The sequence below is a fragment of the Lissotriton vulgaris genome, chromosome 6 (genome assembly GCF_964263255.1).
Source record: "Lissotriton vulgaris chromosome 6, aLisVul1.2, whole genome shotgun sequence".
Lineage (NCBI taxonomy): Eukaryota > Metazoa > Chordata > Amphibia > Caudata > Salamandridae > Lissotriton > Lissotriton vulgaris.
In genome coordinates, this window is record NC_141694.1 from 1,530,985,033 (window position 1) to 1,530,999,889 (window position 14,857).

Here is a 14,857-nt window from a genome sequence, read left to right on the forward strand (position 1 = left end):
ATAATTTAGTGTAAACTGAAGTGGGGGAGTCATACTTTCTGATTAAGCTCCAGTCTTCATTGAAACTGATTGATATTCGCAGAATGCATCAGGGGAGAGAAGGTCGAGGAACACGTTTCTTTATCAAATGATTAGAAATTTGTGTAGAATGTGTGTAAACATAAACATTTTTGTAACACAAATGAAATCTCTGTAGTCCAGGCTTCTCCAATGAGTAGCTGACTGGAAACTCTCCAGCTACGTGAAGGTAGCTCTTTCTCTGTCCATTCCAGCCTAATAAGGTAGAAGGGTTTGCTTGGCTGAATTAATGTATGTATATCAATTTGAAAAGTGTGTTTTCTAGACGAAAATGTGTGTACAGAACCCATAGGCCGATACTTGGGAGAAAAAGTATTACATTTCCAAAATAAATGTAAAGCTGATATTTTGGTGATAAATCATGTGGCATTGGGGAGAATTATTAATTTGTAGTTCTAGGGGTTTTCCAGTTAACATAAGTAGCTCTTAATACAGAAAAGGTTAGGAACCTCTGCTCTGGTTCATACAATTACAGTTTTTAAATTGACAAAGTACTTTTGTAAGGGGAATTGAGGTATGTTGTTTCTCTGATAAGAACATACATTAAAACAAGCATTGGCAAAGCCAATAGGTCTCGCTTATTCTTTGTTGTAAAAGCAGTAATAACAGATGCTGCAATTTACGTAGCCTAATACAGAGATCGTATGCTGTAGCATTGGAAGAGGTGTGTTGGTTATCTTAATATTGTACGCTATTGTAATTTTACTTCAATAGTGCTTCAAACCCAGCTCCAGGATTGCTGAAGTGCATTATTGGGCCGTGCTCCGTGAAGAAGTACTTTGTCAGGACGAATCCCTCCTGAGGCGGAAGCCGGGAGGTTGTTGTGTTATTTCTAAAAAAAAAAAAAATTATCTTGTACTGTATTTTTACTTTGCCTGGATTAGCTTGACTAATAAGTGTCTGTGATAAACTCTCTTAGTTGCCACTACCTGCTTGACTTAGAAGCTGCACCGTCCTGTGGGTGAAAAGATCGGCTTGATACACGAAGCCCCTCTACCCTCACACCCTGCATTTTGTTGCCCCCTGCCCGCTCTGATCCCCGAGCGCAGCCTCAGCACCTCTCCACCCCCGCACCCTTTGACCTACTGGATCCGTCCCAGCCGATTCAGGCGCTGAGGACATTCTTTTCATCCCCAGTAACAGCAAAATCGCGGCGGCCATCTTAGCTTGGGGAAAGCGTCATACGCTCCCCAGTGGCCACTATAAAAAGGGAGGGGCATGGCTCCGCGCAGCGGACGCGATCAGCGGTCGCACCGGAGTCGAGCCAGAGTCCAGCCCGTCTGCGCCCGTCAGCGCTGAGGAAGCGCAAGACGCCAGAAACCCTGTCAAAAACCGGAGCGGTAAGAGAGTGTATTCAAAACTAGAGCTACTACAGCTACATCACCCTGGCTGTGATTGCGCCGGACTCAACCTTGTATGCAACACTAAGTCCCTTGTATGCTCATGCGGCTTTTCCCTTCCAACTCCAGTTCGGCCAGCTCCCCCCTCAACAGCCAAGCCTTTAACTATCAGAATTGGCCAGTTGAATGTGAGATCTATGCAGAAACATCACTCTGAAATCCACAAACTACTGTTTAACCATTCCCTCGACATTCTTTTCCTAACAGAAACTTGGCTCCAGGACGACATGGACCCTGTCATAAACCTGGCCACCCCTTCAGGATACACTACCTACACCTGTAACAGAAACTCCAGGGGTGGGGGGATTGCGATAATGACCAAATCGCACCTTGCGTGTCAGCTAACTAAAGTAGATATCAAAGATAGCGAATGCGCACGCTACAACATTAAAATCAACCCCCAGCTCAGCCTGGTAGGCCTTTTGATCTACAGGCCCCCGGGTGCAGACGCTAAATTCACTAGCTTACTTCTGGAGAACCTATGTTCACAGATCACCGAAACTGCAAACTGCACTATCATTGGTGACCTGAACATTCACTTTGATCGCACTGCAGACACTAAGATCAACACACTGTTAGCAGATCTTGCTGCCCTCCAACTAGGCCAACTTGTAAAAGGCCCCACCCACAATGGGGGACATCTCTTAGATCCCATCTTTTCTAACATGACCAGTGCACAGGTCGAGGCACCCATCCCTATGACCTGGACCGACCACTGTCTAGTGGTCATGACAATACCCTGCAGAAACATCCTGCTCACTAAATCCACCCAGCAGGTTCGGAAAAGACCATGGAGGAAGCTCCGTCTAGAGGACTTCCATGCACTCCTTACTACTAGCCCCCCCCCCACCTAGCAAAGACCCTGACCAAGGGTACGACCAGTTCTGCGACTGGATCAACCTAGCCCTAGACACCCTAATCCCAGCCAAATGGATCAAGGCACGCGCTCATGAATCAAGTCCCTGGTATAATAAAGAACTTTCCGCACTGAAAAAAGAGTGCAAAATAGCCGAAAGATGCTGGAGGAGAAACTACGACCCTGCCCTCAAAAGCCTGTATATCCAGGCTCAAAAAACCTACCACCCTAGCATCTGTAGGACCCGGGCAGCTCACTACGCTACCGAGATTAAGAACAGCCATAATGCCTCCAAAACCATCTTTAAAATCCTCAAAGAACTCAGCGCCAAAAAAACAGTGGCTAATCCAAGCACCTCACCCACACTGTGCGATAATATGGCCTCTTTCTTCATGGAGAAAATCCGGAAAATCTACAGTGCCTTTCCCACCACTCCCCGCCTCACTCCCTCAACTGACCTCAACAGACCTAATCTTTCTAGCACCCCGGCACTTAGCCAAGAAGACTTCACCAAAATATGAAACAAAATCAAATCTGGCTCACCTGCAGACCCTCTGAAGCCTGATACTTTCAGAGAGGCTGACGAGACTATCCTAGGCCCCCTGAGAGACATTATAAACATGTCCTTCTCTACAGCCAGTATCCCAACGAAATGGAAACAAGCCTGGGTATCACCCATTATAAAAAAGCCTACTTTAGACCCAAACATACCCGAAAACTTCAGACCGATATCACTCCTCCCATGGCCAGCCAAAGTAGCAGAATCCCATGTAAACACCATCCTGACCAAATACCTGTCATCTCATTCCATCCTGGACAGGTCACAACACGGATTCCGGACTGGACACAGCACAGAGACAGCCCTACTAAGTGTGGTAGAACACCTCGGTACCATTCTAGACTCTGGCGGAACGGCAGCACTGATTTTACTTGATCTCAGTGCGGCCTTCGACACGGTGTCACACGAGGCCCTGCTGTTTAGGCTAAAAGAGGTTGGAATATCAGGAAACGCCCTTGGCTGGTTCAAAGACTTCTTATCTGGCAGATCATTCCGAGTCTCCACCCCCCTTATCTCTCCAAAGAATGCCCCATTGAACAGGGTGTGCCCCAGGGGTCAGCTCTCAGCCCCACCCGGTTCAATGTGTACATCCAACCCCTGGCAGAGGTAACCAGGAAGCACGGAATGTTCCTTGTGTCCTACGCCGACGACACACAGCTAGTGGTAGCACTGAATGACGAAAGTGGTCTCGGCGCCCAAAAGTTCCAACAAACTCTTGTCGACATCACTGAATGGATGACGGCGAATTACCTCCAGCTCAACGCCGGAAAGATGGAAGTGCTGCTGGTGGGAAAAAAGACTGACACTTGGGGCAACAACTGATGGCCAGAAACCCTCGGCCAACCACCTGAACCGAAGGATTGTGTCAAAAACCTAGGAGTCTGGGTAGACTCTGCCCTAAACTTCACCATCCATACAAAAAAAGTGGCGGCCACCTGTTTCGGCATCTTACGGAATCTTAGGCCTATCCTAAGATTCTTCGACCACCAAACCCGTCAGCTGATAGTCCAGGCAGCCATCCTCTCAAGGCTGGACTATGCCAGCTCCCTTTTGCTAGGAGCTAATGTGGCAGAAAAAAACAGACTCCAGCGAGTCCAGAATGCCACCGCCAGAGCCCTGGTCGGACTCCCCCGCCATACATCTGAGGCTGACGTCCTTACAAAACTCCACTGGCTTCCAATAGAGAAAAGGATTCATTTTAAAACACTATGCTTAGCATTCAAAATTTAAAAAACGGCCTCCCCCCCCATGCTCTGCCCACTTCTTTCAGCCTACGTCCCCCGGCGTACCCTACGATCAGAAGGGCAGAATCTAGCGGCCGTACCTCGCATCAAATTAGCCAGGATGGGTGGCCGTTCATTCAGATATCTGGCCGCTAAACTCTGTAACGGCCTCCCAGACCAGATACGAGGAATGAAGGACCTTCTATCCTTTAGGAAAGCAATCAAAACACACCTCTTCTGTTAAAATGGTACTCTCCCTACTACTCCCTCAGACCCTATCCCCCGCTCAATGACTCATACAGAAAGCGCCGGGACGCCCCTTCGCTGGGGCAGCCGAGCGCTATATAAGCACATATAACATTAACATTAACATTAACATTAACATGTGTTGTATTTGCAGTGGGCCTATATGGGAAGCATTTGGATATTTTGCTTGAGGGACCCGAGTGGTTGTCTTGGGCAGTCTAGGGTCACCCAGTTTAGTGATCTGATGGAGGAATAATAAGAGAATTAGGCACTTTCAGATCAAGATTAAGGGGCAGAAATAATTTATATTGTTTCTGGCCATTTCTATGCAGGAATTGCAGGTCTAGTTTCCCGTTTTCTCCCATCACTGCAGTTTAGCCTGTTGATGAGAAAAAATGGCCAGTTTTTAAATGTTTTGAACTTGATTATAGAATGCACCCCGGCATGCACATTTTGCATAGAACTCCAGGGGTTTTCTTGCAGAGTATCCTTTTGTCCGCTGGCCCCTTGCCATCCAAAGTATTTGGGGAGTGTATAGGTCCCTGTTAGACCTGACAGCCTTAGGATGGTCTTCGCTGTTTCTTTTTGCCTTTCTCGTCGACTTTTTCTGATCTCGGTTTCGCTGGCCTTAGGGCTCTGAGCACTTTACCACTGTTAACCAGTGCTAAAGTGCATGTACTTTCTCCCTAAATATGGTAATAGTGTCTCATCCCCAATTGGCATATTTGATTTACTTATGAGTTCCTAGTAAAGTGCACTATAGGTGGCCTGGACTGTAAATTAAATGCTACAGCACTTATTGTGCCACCCAATTAAGTAGCCCTCTAACCATGGCTCAGGCCTGCCATTTCGACCTGCCAAGATACACCTCTTGCTAGAACCAAACCATCCCTTTTTAGGTCTCGCCTGGACATCGCATCCGAAGGATGCGTCCAGGGCGGAGACTTATAGTCGGCTGACACGGGGGAATGAGGGACACAAAACTGTGACGAGCGTGGATTGAGCTGCGTGCACGCGCGTCAACATTCACGCATGCGCACATCACAGCCACACGCATACACAGCACTCACGCATGCGCACATACACACGCATACACAGGCACACCCCCGTCACCTACACGCATACACAGAGACCCCTCCACACACACCAGCCCCTCTCCTCTCGGCTCCACACACACGCACACGCATTTACACTTACACAGACACGCAGGCACCCAGACAGGCAACCCCCCCCCCCCCCCGTCACACACACGCATACACACAGACTCCAGGACACATACACATACACACACACATGCACGCTCACACACATACACAGTCCGCCGCCGCGCGCGCGCATACAGATGCCCCCCCCCCCCCAACAAGGCGAAGCCCCACTCACCGGCATCCTCAGTGCAGCGGCTCCCACCGGCAGCAAGACTCTTCTTCCCTTCTTCGGCACCGGGGCGCAGGGTAGGCTCCTGCCTGCTCCGGTGCGCCAAACAATCGCGGCTCTTCCGTGGGAGGCGGGGTAGGCTCCCGCCCTCCTACTTCCGGTTGTCCCGCCCGGCCTGCCTGACTTCCTGGTCGCAGGCCAGGGGCTGAGCAACCGTAGTGGCGAAGCGAACCTGCCCTGTGAGGCGGCCTGATTGCTGTGGCGGAGCCGGAATCGCGGCGCGACAGACCGAGCCCGGGCCTCATTCAGGTGCGGAGAGAGGCGTCCGCGAAGTAGCAGCAGCTCCGGACTGAATTCCGGCCGCCTTTACCAAGATGGCGGCCGTTTGAGTGAGGTTCCGGACCACAGACGCGGAGACCGAGGGAGAAGCGGAACGGGTCCCACCCGCGAGGCACGGCGCTTGGTGGAGGTGCTACCCGGGAGCGGAGAGCGGGGGGATCCCTTCACCTCCCCCCCCCGCACCCCTCCCCCTCCAACGACGAAAACCGCGGGCGCTTGGATCGGCGGAGCTGGTCCGTTCCCGCAGGCGAGATTGGACGCCTACAACGGAGGTGAGCCCAGGAGTCAAAAGCGGAGGAAGGGACCGCTTGGGGGGAGGCCTTGCGCCAGTGGCCTACCGGTCCGGTGCATACCCCCGAATTCCCATTAGTGCCACCCGCATCGACGGAGGTGCCCTCTCCCCACCCCCCATACACACATTCCCGCCTGTGGAACGGCCGGTGGGGAGGACACACGAGACACGGGGGCAGGCGACAGACTACGGGAGGCACCAGCAGCGGAGGCTGACCCCGCCAGGGACGACACTAGCAAGGAATCGGGGCCACGCAGGGAAGGGAGAGCAGAACGATCACGAGAGCGGCAGGGGGTGAGACTTCGGACATTGCCCCCCCTCCCCCTACGTGACAAGGCACACAGCCGAACGGGGAAGAAGGCCCTGAAGCAGCAGTGGGGATACTAGGAACTGGAAGAAGAGATAGTGCCCCCCCCCACCCCCCCCCCTGCACCAGGGGTCATTGTGAGAGGACAAGCGCTACACGGGAGAGGGCCGGACCATATTCACGAACCGGGCGGAAGGAGAAGGGATGAGATAGCCACCTCAGCCAACCCTGACCTCAAGGGCCACACGGAGATAGACCACTTGCAAACGCACAACACGCCCCTGCTGGCAGAGACCCGCCTGGGATAGCTCCAAGGGACGGGCTTCGGAGCGACTGAAGACTGAGCACAGGGAAGAAAGACACCTGGATACGACGAGGGGGGTGGCAGGATCGCCCCACCCGGAACCCTGAGGTGGGTGCAGAACCAGACAAGCCCGATACTGTGCGTGCAGAGTGACAGTGAGTGCGGAGTGACAGTGAGTGCAGAGTGACAGTGAGTGCAGAGTGAGTGCAGAGTGACAGTGAGTGCAGAGTGACAGTGAGTGCAGAGTGACAGTGAGTGCAGAGTGACAGTGAGTGCAGAGTGACAGTGAGTGCAGAGTGACAGTGAGTGCAGAGTGACAGTGAGTGCAGAGTGCGTGCAGAAACAGTGAGTGCAGAGTGCGTGCAGAGTGACAGTGCGTGCAGAGTGACAGTGCGTGCAGAGTGACAGTGAGTGCAGAGTGACAGTGAGTGCAGAGTGACAGTGAGTGCAGAGTGACAGTGAGTGCAGAGTGACAGTGAGTGCAGAGTGACAGTGAGTGCAGAGTGACAGTGAGTGCAGAGTGACAGTGAGTGCAGAGTGCGTGCAGAGTGACAGTGAGTGCAGAGTGAGTGCAGAGTGACAGTGAGTGCAGAATGAGTGCAGTGACAGTGAGTGCAGAGTGACAGTGAGTGCAGAGTGAGTGCAGAGTGACAGTGATTTCAGAGTGAGTGCAGAGTGACAGTGAGTGCAGAGTGAGTGCAGAGTGACAGTGAGTGCAGAGTGACAGTGAGTGCAGAGTGACAGTGAGTGCAGAGTGACAGTGAGTGCAGAGTGACAGTGAGTGCAGAGTGACAGTGAGTGCAGAGTGACAGTGAGTGCAGAGTGCGTGCAGAAACAGTGAGTGCAGAGTGACAGTGAGTGCAGAGTGAGTGCAGAGTGACAGTGATTTCAGAGTGAGTGCAGAGTGACAGTGATTTCAGAGTGAGTGCAGAGTGACAGTGAGTGCAGAGTGACAGTGAGTGCAGAGTGAGTGCAGAGTGACAGTGAGTGCAGAGTGAGTGCAGAGTGACAGTGAGTGCAGAGTGACAGTGAGTGCAGAGTGAGTGCAGAGTGACAGTGAGTGCAGAGTGACAGTGAGTGCAGAGTGAGTGCAGAGTGACAGTGAGTGCAGAGTGACAGTGAGTGCAGAGTGACAGTGAGTGCAGAGTGACAGTGAGTGCAGAGTGAGTGCAGAGTGACAGTGATTTCAGAGTGAGTGCAGAGTGACAGTGAGTGCAGAGTGAGTGCAGAGTGACAGTGAGTGCAGAGTGAGTGCAGAGTGACAGTGATTTCAGAGTGAGTGCAGAGTGACAGTGAGTGCAGAGTGACAGTGAGTGCAGAGTGAGTGCAGAGTGACAGTGAGTGCAGAGTGAGTGCAGAGTGACAGTGAGTGCAGAGTGACAGTGAGTGCAGAGTGAGTGCAGAGTGACAGTGAGTGCAGAGTGACAGTGAGTGCAGAGTGAGTGCAGAGTGACAGTGAGTGCAGAGTGACAGTGAGTGCAGAGTGACAGTGAGTGCAGAGTGACAGTGAGTGCAGAGTGACAGTGAGTGCAGAGTGACAGTGAGTGCAGAGTGACAGTGAGTGCAGAGTGCGTGCAGAGTGACAGTGAGTGCAGAGTGACAGTGAGTGCAGAATGAGTGCAGTGACAGTGAGTGCAGAGTGAGTGCAGAGTGATAGTGAGTGCAGAGTGAGTGCAGAGTGACAGTGATTTCAGAGTGAGTGCAGAGTGACAGTGAGTGCAGAGTGACAGTGAGTGCAGAGTGAGTGCAGAGTGACAGTGAGTGCAGAGTGAGTGCAGAGTGACAGTGAGTGCAGAGTGACAGTGAGTGCAGAGTGAGTGCAGAGTGACAGTGAGTGCAGAGTGAGTGCAGAGTGACAGTGAGTGCAGAGTGACAGTGAGTGCAGAGTGACAGTGAGTGCAGAGTGACAGTGAGTGCAGAGTGACAGTGAGTGCAGAGTGACAGTGAGTGCAGAGTGACAGTGCGTGCAGAGTGCGTGCAGAGTGACAGTGAGTGCAGAGTGAGTGCAGAGTGACAGTGAGTGCAGAGTGACAGTGAGTGCAGAGTGAGTGCAGAGTGACAGTGAGTGCAGAGTGACAGTGAGTGCAGAGTGAGTGCAGAGTGACAGTGAGTGCAGAGTGAGTGCAGAGTGACAGTGAGTGCAGAGTGACAGTGAGTGCAGAGTGACAGTGAGTGCAGAGTGACAGTGAGTGCAGAGTGACAGTGAGTGCAGAGTGACAGTGAGTACAGTCACTCAGCACCACCACATTATCACTCAGAACCACCACAGCATCACTCAGAACCACCACAGCACCACTCAGCACCACCACAGCACCACCACAGCATCACTCAGCACCACCACAGCACCACCATAGCACCACTCAGCACCACCACTGCATCACTCAGCATCACCACAGCCCCATTCAGCACCACCACAGCATCACTCAGCACCACCACAGCACAAATATGTTCTCTCAATGTTTCAAGCTTTATTACAAATGTCACAAAAAGATGTTAATATTTCACTTCTGTTCTTGGATTTTGTTACAATAAAATACACTGAACATAATCTTCACAAAAGTTATTTACAAAAGTTTAAGCTATTGCCATTATAAATTACAATCACTTTTATTAAGTATTAAAAAAAATTAAAAGCCATTGTTATTTGTAATATCAATACATCTAAGTCACGTAAATACAAATGTTGCATGACAAATGCTATAGGTGTCACATTTGCGAAAGTTATAACTATTGGCATTGTAAATGACAAAGCTATTAATTTAGCTATTTTCAAAACCAACACATAAATGAACATGTGGTGAATTTCCATAAAAATATTTGACTTTTTTACTAAGATAGTATTATACTGTTTTATGCAAACAAAATTTAGATACTGCATAAATAACTTTAATAAAACATATTTTATATGAAGCTTTTTATGTAAAAAAAAAACTATAGCATAAAGCAAAAAACAATTGCCATTTACAATGCTAATAGCTCAAACTTAAATAATGCGAGACCTATTGCATTGCAAATGCTTGTTATTCATATGGCAGCCCTAAGGTAGGCCCTGGACAACTCAGAGGGCAGGGTGCAATGTTTTTAAAAGGTAGGACATGTACTGTTAAGTTTTACTTACCCTGCTAGTGAAAACTCTCAAATTCCTTTTTCAATACTTCAAGGCCCATCTCTCCCATAGGATAACATTGGAATTACATTATTCAATTTTATAAGTTTAATTCCCAATTGTGATTGCCCCTGTTGCGTGGATCAGAACCGGTGCATCACTCGTGTTGCATGGATCAGAACAGGCGCATCGCTCCTATTACATGTACCAGAACCGGTGCATCACCTCTACTTCATGGATCAGCTGCAATGCATTGCCTTCAGAACCACCACTGCATAGCAATTTCCCGGTGTAAGGTCTTTGATGACAATTCTCTGCATTGGAGCTCTTTGCTCATCAGAGCCGACGCATCACTGCTGCTGCGCAGATCAGGACTGGTGCATTGCCACCACTTCGTGGATCGACACCAACACATCACGACGGCTGCACCCCGCCTCTTTGACGTCGACGCAGCCAGGATCAAAATACTTTTGTTCCGCCAGCCTCACTGGGTCCCTGTATCTGGTCCACGCTACATTGTGTTAGGCTTGAACTTTTTACTTACAAAACAAGTAATATGGTAGCTACTCGCCAATTCGTAAATTATTAAACAAACACTCTCATTGGATGATGTCATCAGTGATGTCATCAATGATGTAACTTGAAAATAATTTGAAATGTCATACGTGATATCATAAATTATGTCATAGAACATGTCATGAGTGATGTAATATGTGAGGTCATAGGCTGTGAACGTTATAGTTATTAAGCATGGGCAGAAAATCCGTTACGCTCGCGGATTTTGCGGATTTTCGGTAAATTCGCAATCCGCAAACGCTCGCGAATTTACCGAAAATCCGCAAATTCGCACGCAGCGGATCTTTTTTTTCTTGGTGATACAATTTTGCGGCGCGCGGCGTTTACTTAGCGTCATTCAGCGTTTGCCGAGTTGTTTTTCTTGATATTTTACGAGTGCTGCGCCATTTTGGATCTTGCTGCGGGATCCCGCGGGAATTTGGCGAGCGCGATTACGTAATCGCGCCTTGCCAACTTGCACAGCGAGAGTTTGTCAACGCGAGTACGCCGTGATCACGTATCGTGGTACTTCGCAATTGCGAGCTTGGAGATGCGGCGAGCAGCAACAATCTCGCACTCGCGAAAATACAAAATTTGCAATTCTGCACAAGAAATCCACCAGCAAGCAGCATAAACCTTCTGGAAATGATGATTTTTATCTGAATAACTCCTCACGTTGACATTTGCCTGCACTTTTTTTGCGAGGAGTCCATTTTGGGGAGGGGGGGTGGGAGGAAGGAAGTGCCCCACAGTCTTCAACTTCCTGTTCCTGTCCAGCAGGCTCCTCCCAGTGCTTTGTCCATCTCCTGGTCACTTTTCATTTGGATCTGGAGCTGGAAGGATTACTTTTTGTGGATGCTGCTGGATATTTGGATTTGAGGCCTTTTTGACTTTCTTTGGATCACTTTTGGATTAGAAATTTCACAAGTAAGTTTGTTTGGGGCATTACAGTTGCTGCACTTACAATTTTGGAATTTTCGATTTTTGGGCTGTTTTGGGGCCTTTTGCCCAGGGGTACTCAGTGGTGGGTGCACTGAGTCTTTCTGTGGGGTGTTTTGAATTTAAACATCATGGAGGGGCTGGATGGCTTGGGATTGTGCTGATTTTTCTGTGATTTTCGTTTTTTTGGCCTGTTGTGGCCTTTTCACCAGGGGTAGTGAGTGTTGCATGGGCCTAGTCTTTCTGTGGGTTGTCTTGAATTTAAACATCATGGAGAAGCTGGATGGCTTGGGATTGTGCTGATTTTTCTGTGATTTTCGTTTTTTTGGCCTGTTGTGGACAGGCCATGTGGTTGGGGGCCATTTTGAGTGCTGCTACAGGCCCTGGCCATGTGCTGGGAGGGAGGGGCCATTTTGAATGCAGGCAGTGTTCTCAGGCCTGCACCCATTTTGCCTAGCTTTCATCCATTATGCCCAGGGGTAGTGAGTAGTGCATGTGCCTAATCTTTCTGTGGGTTGTCTTGAATTTAAACATCATGGAGGGGCTGGATGGCTTGGGATTGTGCTGATTTTTCTGTTATTTTCGATTTTTTGGGGTGTTCATGGGGACAGGCCATGTGGGTGGGGGCCATTTTGAATGCTGCTACAGGCCCTGGCCATGTGCTGGGAGGGAGGGGCCATTTTGAATGCAGGCAGTGTTCTCAGGCCTGCACCCATTTTGCCTAGCTTTCATCCATTATGCCCAGGGGTAGTGAGTAGTGCATGTGCCTAGTCTTTCTGTGGGTTGTCTTGAATTTAAACATCATGGAGGGGCTGGATGGCTTGGGATTGTGCTGATTTTTCTGTGATTTTCGTTTTTTTGGCCTGTTGTGGCCTTTTCACCAGCGGTAGTGAGTCGTGCATGTGCCTAGTCTTTCTGTGGGTTGTCTTGAATTTAAACATCATGGAGGGGCTGGATGGCTTGGGATTGTGCTGATTTTTCTGTGATTTTCGTTTTTTTGGCCTGTTGTGGACAGGCCATGTGGTTGGGGGCCATTTTGAGTGCTGCTACAGGCCCTGGCCTTGTGCTGGGAGTTAGGGGGCCGTTTTGAATGCAGGCAGTGTTCTCAGGCCTGCACCCATTTTGCCTAGCTTTCATCCATTATGCCCAGGGGTAGTGAGTGGTGCATGGGCCTAGTCTTTCTGTGGGTTGTCTTGAATTTAAACATCATGGAGGGGCTGGATGGCTTGGGATTGTGCTGATTTTTCTGTGATTTTCGTTTTTTTGGCCTGTTGTGGCCTTTTCACCAGGGGTAGTGAGTGGAGCATGTGCCTAGTCTTTCTGTGGGTTGTCTTGAATTTAAACATCATGGAGGGGCTGGATGGCTTGGGATTGTGCTGATTTGTCTGTGATTTTCGTTTTTTTGGCCTGTTGTTGTGGCCTTTTCACCAGGGGTAGTGACTAGTGAGTGTTGCATGGGCCTAGTCTTTCTGTGGGGTGTCTTGAATTTAAACATCATGGAGGGCATGGGATTGTGCCTGATTTTTCTGGTTTTTTTCGATTTTTTTGGGGTGTATAACTGAACTGATGTTCCTCTGTCTTCCATTGCTTTTAGGTGCACAAAACTCAAGAGAACCACTAGTGCCAGGAAGAAGTCCTGCAGCGGTGTGTGTGTGCAGCATAATGTCACGCGACGTCACGTCTGGCCACAGACAACTCTGCAACTCGTGCAACTGCGGCCTGCTGTTCTGACCTGCTCTGAAGAAGATGGCCCCAAAAAATTTCTCCGTAGCTCCTCTAGCAAGAAAGTTGCCAGTAAGGAGCAGAAGAAGCAAGTTACCAAGGAGGCTGGTGTGCCGGCCGCCGCGTTTTTTGGGAGTAAAAAAAAAAGTACTCCTGCAGCAGCAGCGGGATCTGCTGGGGACTAAGCTGGGAGCAGCACCCCCGCTCCATTGAGCTCAGTGCCTCCACCACCACCACCATGCCAACTTAAGTCAAAGCCCCTGAGTGCTGCACAGGCAGTCAGTGTACTTCTTCAATCACCATCGACCAGTGATGTTGGCTCATCGCAAGAAAGTAGCAGCAATGTCCCTGAATCAACACAGGTTGTTGTAACTCATCTGACAAGTGTTGAACAACCACAGCCGCAACAACAACCACATGTGCAAATACAAGCCCAAGTACATGTGAAAGGAGAGGCAGCGCAAGGAGATGCGCAAGCAGAGGTGCATGGAGGGTCACAAGTGCCCACAATAGATGTTCCTCCCGAAGTAGGGGCACATCAGGAAATCGACAATCAAACCGAGGTATCATTTGAGGAAGCCACTCCTCCTGATGATCATTCATTGTCTTCCACATCCCTAGCAAGGAAAAGATCAAGGGGGGTGTCTACATCTTCTTCAAGCCCACCTCCTTCTGATGATATGGATCAAACTTGGGAACCACCACTGCGGTCTGAGAGTGAGGCACACCATGATCTGACAAAGGTACCTAAGCGTAAAAGGAAGGTCATTGAAAAACTCATAGCTATGGAGTGTGATGAGGCTCAACAAGAAGTGACGGATACTGCTGCTGATGAAGCCTCTCACGACGACGAGCCAGTCATCATAAAGGTCACTGCAGCCCCAGCGGGCATGCAGCAATAAGACATATTGACCCCAGCCCGAGAAGCTGCTGCGCGTGATGATGTTGTCGACGAGGAGGCAATGGAAAAAACACCACAATCATTGGAGTTAACTAGTACACCAACACCTACCGCTTCCATATTTCTTAGTCGCCAGAAAGGACCTCCATCCACCTCGACCTCAATTAGTGGTGGTGAAAGTGCAAAACGTACTGAAGTTCGGCAATCCACATCCTCCACTTCATCTGGCATTAGCAGCAGGACCACCACCACCAGTATCGCCGCCTCCTCCGGCCCCCAAAGACATTTCAAGTCCGCAGTTTGGGACTTCTTTAGTGTTTCCACAAAAAAGGAAAACCTCGCCATTTGTAGCATTTGTAAGTTGGCAGTTAGTCGTGGTAAGTTTGGTTCCAACTATGGTACCGGAGGCCAGAGAGGTCATCTTGAAAGAAAGCACGCTGTCCAATGGTTTGCGCACCTACAGGCGATCAAGGAACCCCGAATTGCACGTAATGCTGTTTCATCTGATGATGACGAGGAGGAAGAAGACGTGTCAAACACTTCACTTACACCCAGTACCCCTGTCAGCAGCACACCCCATGTGAGCCACACTAAGAGTGTGGGAGAGAGTGAGACACCAATGCGCAAAAGTTAATCAGCGAGCGTAACTGGGTCGA